The sequence below is a fragment of the Jaculus jaculus genome, chromosome 10 (assembly GCF_020740685.1).
Source record: "Jaculus jaculus isolate mJacJac1 chromosome 10, mJacJac1.mat.Y.cur, whole genome shotgun sequence".
Classification (NCBI taxonomy): Eukaryota; Metazoa; Chordata; class Mammalia; order Rodentia; family Dipodidae; genus Jaculus; species Jaculus jaculus.
The window spans coordinates 114757989-114769071 of NC_059111.1; positions in this window are offsets into that span (position 1 = coordinate 114757989).

Here is an 11083-nt window from a genome sequence, read left to right on the forward strand (position 1 = left end):
TTATATAACGAGGAGGTTGACCTAAATTCACAAGATCAGGAGAAGCTCACTTCATTTTGATGGACGGTGTTGTAAGCAATTCTACAAAACATTGCTTTGCATGCCTGACATTGAGGCCAGTACTGCACATCTGAAAACTGGACATTTCTACAAAATATGTTATGGAAATGCATTCTTTCACAGGTAAGCAAACCCAAATATTAAAACAATCCTGTTGCTTCTTCAATAACATAGGTAGAACAATTGATTTACCTCAGTTCTCTGTTAACAGAACAGAATTTTTATTATTTGTGGAAAGTTAGAGAAGGTGCCCAAAATACTCAGTGCTGTGTAGTAAAAAGTAGGACAAAGGAAAAAATTGTGTAAGGATAAAAGTCTTGATTCATCAGGAAGATGTGACTCTATGTAATATGTGTGTGCCAACTGAAGAGAATAGACACCACTACAGTGATAGGAAGAGGCTGCTTTGGTCAACACACAGTATCCAGACAGGAAACCAGTAAGAAAGGAAGCAGTGGCCAGAAGACTGTAACTATGGCCTACCAGCTCTCTACAACAATGGATGAAACAATGTAGACTATAACTGCCAGTTTTCCATTGGATATCCCTCCAACAGCCCCAGAGTTTACACCCTCCTCAAGGACACAAGGAAAGTTCTCTAGAATATATCTTAAAGCAGACCATACAATAAGTCTTCCCAAATCTAAGAATATTAAAATCATATCAAGCATCTTTTTCAAACACAATAATATAAGACTAGAAATAAGTAATGAGAGAAAAAATTTGGAAAGCCCTACCATTATTTGGATATTAAAAAACATCTTCTTAACCAACCAATGATCAACCAATAAATTAAATGAAAAGCCGAAATATCTTGAGAGAAATGAAATGAAAGCACAAAACACTAAAGCCTATAAGATGTAGCAAAAGAGGTACAGTGGGGAGGTTGATGGCTGAACAACTGCATTTCACACAAGTGCCTTTAACCACCGAGTTGTTTCCCTGCTCCGAATGACTACATTTCAAGATAACACAGAGCTCAGCAAAGAAACCCACCTTTACGGCTCAAGGTCAGCAGCATGACACACAGCTTGCTGTTGCAGCCTGAGGGGTTCATGGGGACTGCCATTCAGCCGGAGCTCAGAGCCTCACAGGCCCACACAGAAAGAATGTCAATGAGTCAGGAGAAGGCAAAGTGGGGTTTATCAAGAAAGGGCAGCAACACACAGCCAAGGAGTGGGCATGGACTGCTCAGGATAGCTGTATTTGAGAGTCTGAATGATGGCCGTGTTAGTGTGTATTGTCAGAGGATATAGATATGTACGTATGTATACACATACATATATAATTTTATGACTTTAGATATAATTCATATCAAAGTTCAAAAGAGTAACTGGAAATTTTGATACAGCTATTTTTATCTAAAGACTTATTTCATAAATGACACTATATTACAGCTCATGTGGTATATCTTACAGGCTTAAGGCTAAGCAAGGAATGGTGATAAGATAAAGGCACTGGTACAAAAGGCCAATGGAGTTATCGCAACAGATAAGTCACAGAGAGGTTAAGACCCACATTTTGACATGGTTGTTAATCTTAATTGTGAGGTTTTCATAAAAGAGAACAGTTATAAATAAGAAAAAAAAAAAGGCTGATTCAAAGGTCACAGGCATCCTGGGTTTAGGGTGGAGCACTGGCTGCTTTAGCGCTCCTGTTTGAAGTGCCTCTCAGAAAGGGGAACAGTCTATGTTGGAAGAGATTGCTGCTAGCTGAGTGGCTGTTCTTGACTCCCAGTCATGGGAGACTTAAGCCAGTTCTGCACAATGATGGGTTTTTCCTTTTCTCATGTCCTCTTCATTTTCCTGTCCCTTGTTTCTCTGTCCTGCCCCAAAAGAATAAAAAAGATGAAATCTAGCCCAGAATTAGCCAGAATTAGACCCTAATGAAGTAGGGTCATTGGCGTCCTTCTCCACACCCGGATGAGCCCTGCCTTGCTCCGATCTTGCTCAGTGCGTGTTTTTCTCTGTTCCTCTTGCCTTTAGGAGCCTCTGCTATGTGTCTGGGAGAATCCTGCTTTCATGGAGTCATGGTGGTCTTTCAGGCAGATGAGGAGTGAGTAGACTGTATGGTGCTCAAGATAAGGGCTGACGGCTGACACACACGATGGGCCGCTTGCTTTGTCTCATATAGCCATGTCTCCCATTACGGCAGCACCCACCATACTAAGGTTTCCAGAAACATTATGGAGGGCAAGGTTAATGGGGAAGTGGGTAGGAAGGGCCATAGGTGTTGATGTGGGAAAAGGAGAAGTTGGGGGGGGGGTGTCTCCAGCTGATTCTAAAGAAACTCCATGTGCTATCTCAAGCATTAGTGCTGCATCTTTTCACGGTGGGAAAAAACCCACTCAGAATTTAACAAACTTGGTTTAATTACCCATTTAAACAACAGATTTAATATTTGGCTTTTTTTTTTTATTTTTTCAATGATAGGTTTTAAAATGATTTACATACTCTGAAAAGGGATAATTGATTTTATCATGTTTTTTATAACAATACATTCAGATGCAAATAGAAATGTATTGCAGCTGTGGGTCTCACAATAGAAAAGTGGTTCTGAGAATTCAAAAATTAATATCTACTTTGTGAGTGTTTGTCCAGACTGCTGTGACCCCTGGCTGACCACCACGACAGATGGTCTTCCACCCCAAGAACAGCCACCCGAAAATGCCAGAATCAATCTTTCTTTCCTTCCCTCGTTTCTTCCATCTCCACTGGGGCTTCTTGCTGCTGCAAAGAAACACACACACAACAACAAACAACAAAATCCCACCAGACACTTGCGACACTTTTTTGTATCAGGTTTCTGTGGACAGCCTGGGAATTGAACCTGAGAGAGCAGGCTTTTGCAAGCAAGTGTCTTTCACCACGGAGCTATCTTCCCAGCCCTAATCTTCCACTCAGAAACACAAAGGGGAGACTGGGGAGATTGCTCAGTGGTCAAAGGCACTTGTTTGCAAAGCCTGTTGGTCAGGGTTCAATTCCCCAGAACACACGTAATGCCAGATGCCCAAAGTGGTATATGTCCCTGTTATCCATTTACAGCAGAAAGAGGCCCTGGAGTGCCCATACTCTGTCTCTTTGTCTTTCTGTCTGTCTGTCTGTCTCTCCCCCAAATTCATTGTATTTAAAACAAAACACCACAAAGGAGGAAGTGTCTCTCCTTTTCTCCCCCTCATCCTCCCAAGCCTCCCTATTGTTCCTGTGGCTTAACCTGGTGCACTTGCTCTGGCTTTCAGCAGAAAGCAAATACACCAAAAGCAAAAGCACGCCATCTTGAGCACAAATGGCCCACAGTCAGGCCTTGAGTGAAAGGATGAGGGAGATTGTCAGCAACTGTGTCAGTTACTACGGTGGTTTGATTGTGAATGGCTCCCATAGTTTCAGGTATTTTTGACTGGCATTAGGTTTCCTACTTAAGTCTCCATCAGGTAAAGCCATGCTGGAAGAGGTGTGTCACTGAGGGGGGATCTTGAGTCCAGCCCTAAGGTGTGTATTCAGAGGCTACTCATGGTTGCTGGCACTGGCTGTTCTCTGTGTGCTATGGATATGTGATGAAGCGATCCAGTGCCCTCTGCCATGATGAGGCTTCCCCTGAAATCTGTAAGTCTGAAATAACCCCTTTCCAGCCATAAGCTGCTTCTGGCCAGGTGTTTGTTCCAGCAATGGAAAGGTAGCTGCAATAATTACTTTCTTCTTGTTAAGACAAAACGCTTGATGAGAAGCAACATAAAGGAGGAAGAGTTTATTTCGGCTTATGTCTCAAGGGGGTGGGGTTCAGCATGGTCAGTAAGGCACTGGGGCACGAAGCAGCGGATCGTGTTCAGTGTGGTCAGGAGCAGAGCGGTGAATGCTGGCGCTCCACTGTGTGTAGCACAGGACCCATCGCCAGCCCATGGGACAATGCCACCCACAGTCAAGGCTGGTATTCTACCCTCAAGTAATCTAATCTAGCAACTCCTTTAGAAACACGATAGGATCTTGATTTCCATGGTGATTCTAAATCCCATAAAATTGGCCATCAAGATTAACTATCCCAGTAACTCTTCTACATGTGTGTAAACTGGGAATTCCAGGCATTAGCAAATGCAAGAAGCAGCCACCATCCAGAGGAAACAGTTACAGGGGAAGAGATGCAAACACAGAAACCAGCAGCTTTCCATGATAACGTCAGGTAGAGATACTGTTACAAAGAGCCATGTAGCATAAAATATAGAAGAGGATGCTGGAAACGGTACAGATGTGTGGTGGAGGAGATGCCTGTTCTCAAATAGTTTATAACAAAAACACTGGAAATCATGCTGCCCATCACTAGAAATGCCGATGCAGAGGGAAAGTGAATCTCTCCTATGCTTTATTCAGAGATACGGCAATGTGAAAAGACAAAAGAAAAATGTGTTGAAAAACTGTCTTAAAACGCACTTGCTAGCTCATTTTATAGAAAGTGGGAACAAAGACAGTCAATCATTCCAAAGTTCAATCATTTATGTGTTTACCTCCTTATTTACTTATTTATGTGCAGGGGTGTGTATGGGAGGGTGTGCCACAGAGTAGGTGTGGAAGTCAGAGGGTAACCTTCACATTATTTTTAGGCAGTGTATGACTTGTTGCTTACCACTGGGAAGGGGAGGCCAGCTGGCCTCCAAGCTTTGAGATTCTCTTGACTCCACCTCCCATTGCCCTAGGCACCGTGGGATTACAGATGCATGTGCAACTCTGTGACCAGCTTTTACACAGGTGCTAGGGGACTTGAAGTCCAGTTGGCAGACTTTCAGATAAAGTACTTTTAGCTACTGAGCCATCTCCCCATCCCTCACGGTTTAGGTGGCCAGCCTTGTCTCTGATCCTCTCCATCTTGCTCCTCGCCTTCCCTCTCTACGGCCTCCCCCTGTGCAGGGACTTGTGCACTCCCCATGATACTGAGCTCAGTCTTCCTCTTCCTTTTGTGTTAACTCAAAGCAAAACTTCAGGGCTGGAGAGATGGCTTAGTGGTTAAGGTGCTTGCCTACAAAGCCAAAGGACCTTGGCTCAATTCCCCAGGACCCATGTAAGGTAGATGCATATGATGGCGCATGCATTTGGAGTTCATTTGCAGTGACTGGAGGTCCTGGCATGCCCATTCTCTCTCTCCCTATTTGTCTATCTCTTTCTCTCTCTCTCTCAAATAAATAAAAATAAAATAAATAAAATAAAATATTAACTTAAAAACAAACTGTTAGTGTTTGTGCCTGCTGAGGTGTTTACAATGTACGCAGACAGATTGCTTTCTACAATGTAGAGTACAACTGTGTCCTTGTAATATAGAATAGAAAAGTGCCACTACCCAGTTCCCCCTTTCACCTAACAGCTCCTCTCATAAATCTACCTTGCACAAAACCAGAAGCCCATTTGTCAGTAAGGTCAGTACTCAGAGACAAATTGACATAGAGGGAGTGTTGGAAAATAAAAGGAGAGACTTCCGGTTAAGATGGCGGCGTAGGTACCACGCCAAAATAGCCTGGGGGGGGAAGACCAAAAAAAACTCAGCAAAATACACACTTTTACTAAAAAGAGAGGGGTATAGGAAGTTGAGGCGGCAGCGGAGAAGTGGAAGAGTTATAGAGCATCCGGAGCCTGCACAGGCGGGAACAGCGGCCCGGGGCGGCTCAGCTACCCGCCGCAACCGCGGAGCGGCAGAAAACCGCCGGACTCTTGGCTCGAGCCGCAGGACAAGCCAGGTGCAGGAATTTCCCCTCACACCGCACTCTCCGCAACTCGGGAAACGTGAGGGGAGAGTGGCAGTGAGCAACGGAGGGAGGAGCAGACCGCGAGGTAAAAGCACACGATACAACCAGAACAGCCGCGGCTCCCTCCCCTCCCCTGCCGCCTGAACCCAGCTCCAGCGAACACAGCAGCGGCCCGGGACCCGGCCACGCCAACTTGGGCTGACGGCGGGACCCAAGCAGGAGCAGAATTTGGCAGCAACTTCAGCGGCTCCAGCACCGGTACCAGTGGCCCCAGCAGCAGCGGACCCAGGAGAGCAGCGGCTTCGGGGTGAGCAGCAGCGGTGGACACGACAACGGCAGCTTCAGCAGTGGTGGGGGCTCCGGCGGTGACATCTACAACAGCTGCAGAGGCGGCGGCAGCGACTCAGTTTGCCCCGTAGGAAAAGCAAGTGCCCAGCTCCAGAAATCAGAACAGCAACCCGACGACCCAGGCAGCAACTTGACTGAGACCACAATCACCCAAGGTAACTGGGATTGCACCAGGGAAGGGTCTCACCTGGTCACAAGCTGACTTGGATACCTCAACAGACCAGAAATCTAAACCTCTTTGTTGATAGAGGATCTGGTCATTATAATAACTACTCTTGCATACATACTCGGGGCTGTTTTTGATGGAATGGGTACAGTGTTTAGCTAAATTTTAGAATCTACCAGTATATTATTCCACTCAGCCTGCTTGAATACTCCTATAGCAGGGAAACTCAACCCCTAAGAACATCTTTGTAGATACTCTGAGAGTCTTAAGAGCCACACCTAATACCTTAAGGTCCTACCCTGAAAATATTTTACACCAAATCAATTGATACAGCTAAGAATACACAGCTAGCTACAAAATCCAAGCATTAACTTAATCCAAGATGCAAAAATATATACATTATAACACAAGAAACACTAAAAAGCAAGACGATATAAATCTACCTAAAAGTATTAATGCATCAGAAATGTCCTCCAGTGAGAAAGAGTTAGAGGAAATGCCTGAGAAAGAGTTCAAAAGAATAATTATAAATATGTTCAAAGAGGTCAAAGAACACATGAAAACAATCAAAGAAGAAATCAAAGAGGAAATCAAAGAGGAAATCAAAGGAATCAAAGAAGAGGCAGGACACCAATTTAATGAAATAAAGAAGGCAATACAAGACATAAATAGAGAAATAGAAATAATAAAGAAAAACCAGTCAGAATTACTAGCAATGAAGAACACAGTTAATGAAATAAAAAACTCTGTAGAAAATCTCACCAGTAGGATGGATGAGGGAGAGGACAGAATATCTAAGCTAGAAGATCAGGTGGCAGACCTAATGCAGTCCAACAAAGAGAAAAACAAACTTATAGAAAAGTATGAGTGGGAATTTCAAGATATTCGGGACACTATGAAAAGATCCAATATAAGAATTCAGGGCATAGTAGAAGGAGAAGAATTCCACTCCAGAGGCATAGTAGGCATCTTCAACAAAATCATAGAGGAAAATTTTCCCCAAATTGGGAAAGAGGTGCCAATACAGATACAGGAAGCCTTTAGAACCCCAGCCAGACAAAACCCAGAAAGAAACTCTCCTCGCCACATTATACTCAAACTTCCAAACACACAAACCAAAGAAAAAATATTGAAAGCAGTTAGAGAGAAAAATCAAGTTACCTACAAAAGCAAGCCCATCAGGATTACAGCAGATTATTCAACACAAACTTTTAAAGCCAGAAGGGCCTGGAGTGATATATTCCAAGTTCTGAAAGATAACAACTGTCAACCAAGGTTACTTTATCCTGCAAAGTTATCCATCCAAATAGATGGAGAAATAAAGACATTCCATGACAAAAGCAGGTTAAAGGAATATCTGAAGACAAAACCAGCTCTACAGAAAATACTTGATAGAATCCTCCATGCTGAACAAAAGGAAAAGCACACATATAAGGAACCTAGAAAAAACCAGCCATACTCAAATACCAGTTAACAGAAGAGAGCACAGGTAGAACCAGTAACACACACACACACACACAAAAATGGCAAACATAAATACACACATTTCAATAATATCTCTTAATATCAACGGTCTCAATGCCCCAACGAAAAGACATAGATTTGCAGACTGGGTTAAAAAGCAGGATCCTACAATTTGTTGTCTTCAAGAAACTCACCTTTCTACAAAGGATAGACATTATCTTAGGGTGAAAGGTTGGAAGACGGTGTTTCAAGCAAATGGGCCTAGAAAACAAGCAGGGGTTGCTATCCTAATATCAGACAGGGTGGACTTTAGTCCGAAGTTAGTCAAAAAAGATAAGGAAGGTCACTTTATATTGATTAAGGGCACACTCCAACAGGAGGACATTACAATCCTAAACATATATGCACCTAACATGGGGGCTCCCAAATTCGTCAAACAAACACTATTAGAACTAAGGTCACAGATAACACCAAACACGGTGGTGGTGGGTGACTTTAACACCCCACTCTCATCAATTGACAGGTCATCCAGGGAAAGAATAAACAGAGAGGCATCTGGACTAAATGAGGTCATAGAAGATATGGACCTAACAGATATATACAGGACATTTCATCCAAAGGCTGCAGAATATACATTCTTTTCAGCAGCACATGGAACATTCTCTAAAATAGACCATATATTAGGACACAAAGCAAATCTTAACAAATTCAGGAAAATTGAAATAATTCCTTGCATTCTATCTGACCACAATGGAATTAAACTACAAATCAGTAGCAAGAAAGGCTATAGAGCATACACAAAATCATGGAAGCTAAACAATACACTACTAAATGATGAGTGGGTCAATGAAGAAATCAAAAAGGAAATCAAAAAATTTATAGAGTCAAATGATAATGAGAACACAACATACCAAAATCTCTGGGACACAATGAAGGCAGTTCTAAGAGGTAAATTTATAGCATTAAGTGCCTATATTAAGAAATTAGAAAGGTCGCAAGTAAACGACCTAATGCTTCGCCTTAAAGCCTTGGAAAAAGAAGAACAAGGCAAACCAAAAAGTAGTAGACGGGAAGAAATAATAAAGATTAGGGCAGAAATTAATGAAATAGAAACAAAAAGAACAATCCAAAGAATTAATGAAACAAAGAGTTGGTTCTTTGAAAGGATAAACAAGATTGATAAACCCTTAGCAAATCTGACCAAAAGAAAGAGAGAAGAGACACAAATTAATAAAATCAGAGATGAACAAGGTAACATCACAACAGATTCCAGAGAAATTCAAAAAATTATAGGGACATACTATAAAAGCATATACTCCACCAAGTATGAAAATCTGAAAGAAATGGATGATTTCCTTGATCTATATGACCTACCTAAATTAAATCAAAATGAGATTAATCACTTAAATAGACCTATAACAAACATGGAGATCCGAGCAGTTATCAATAATCTCCCAACTAAAAAAAGCCCAGGCCCGGATGGATTCACTGCTGAATTTTACCAGACTTTTAAGGAAGAGCTAACACCATTGCTTCTTAAGCTTTTCCAGGAAATAGAAAAAGAAGGAATCCTACCAAACTCCTTCTATGAGGCCAGCATCACCCTGATACCAAAACCAGGCAAAGATAGAACAAAAAAAGAAAATTACAGACCAATCTCCCTCATGAACATAGATGCAAAAATTCTCAACAAAATATTGGCAAACAGAATACAAGAGTATATCAAAAAGATCATTCACCCTGACCAAGTAGGCTTTATCCCAGAGATGCAGGGATGGTTCAACATACGCAAATCTATAAATGTAATACATTACATAAACGGGGTGAAGGACAAAAATCACATGATCATCTCATTAGATGCAGAGAAAGCATTTGACAAAATCCAACATCCCTTCATGATAAAAGTCCTACAGAGACTGGGAATAGAAGGAACATATCTCAATATAATAAAGGCTATTTATGACAAGCCTACAGCCAACATATTACTAAATGGGGAAAAACTGGAAGCTTTTCCACTAAAATCAGGAACAAGACAAGGGTGTCCACTGTCTCCACTTCTATTTAATATAGTTTTGGAAGTCTTAGCCATAGCAATAAGGCAAGAGACACACATAAAAGGGATACAAATTGGAAAGGAAGAAATCAAGCTATCATTATTTGCAGATGACATGATTCTATACATAAAGGACCCTAAAGACTCTACTAGCAAGCTGTTAGAGCTAATCAAAACCTACAGCAATGTAGCAGGATACAAAATAAATACACAGAAATCAGTAGCCTTCATATATGCTAACAACAAACACACAGAGGATGAAATCAGAGAATCACTCCCATTCACAATTGCATCAAAAAAAATAAAATACCTTGGAATAAACCTAACTAAGGAAGTAAAGAATCTATACAATGAGAACTTTAAGACACTCAAGCGAGAAATTGCAGAAGACACTAGAAAGTGGAGAAACATCCCTTGTTCCTGGCTTGGAAGAATCAATATAGTGAAAATGGCAATCTTACCTAAAGCAATCTACACATTTAATGCAATCCCTATCAAAATTCCAAAGGCTTTCTTCATGGAAATAGAAAAAACAATCCAAAAATTCATTTGGAATCATAAAAAACCTCGAATATCTAAAATAATACTGAGCAACAAAAAAGAGGCTGGTGGTATCACCATACCTGATTTTAACCTATACTACAGAGCCATAGTAACAAAAACAGCATGGTACTGGCACAAAAACAGACATGTAGATCAGTGGAACAGAATAGAGGACCCAGATGTAAGCCCAAGTAGCTATAGCCACCTGATATTCGATAAAAATGCCAAAAATACTCATTGGAGAAGAGACAGCCTCTTCAGCAAATGGTGTTTTGAAAACTGGATAAATATCTGCAGAAGGATGAAAATAGATTCTTCTCTCTCGCCATGCACAAGAATTAAGTCCAAATGGATTAAAGACCTTAACATCAGACCGGAAACTTTGAAACTGCTAGAGGAAAAAGTTGGGGAAACCCTCCAACATATTGGTCTTGGCAAAGACTTTCTAAATACAACCCCAATTGCTCAGGCAATAAAACCACAGATTAACCACTGGGACCTAATGAAATTACAAAGATTTTGCACCGCAAAGGACACAGTGAAAAAAGCAAAGAGGCAACCTACAGAATGGGAAAAAATCTTCGCCAGCTATATATCTGATAAAGGATTAATATCTAGGATATACAAAGAACTCAAAAAGATAACTAATAAGGAATCAAACAGGCCAATCAAAAAATGGGCTAAGGAGCTAAATAGAGAGTTCTCAAAGGAAGAAATACGAATG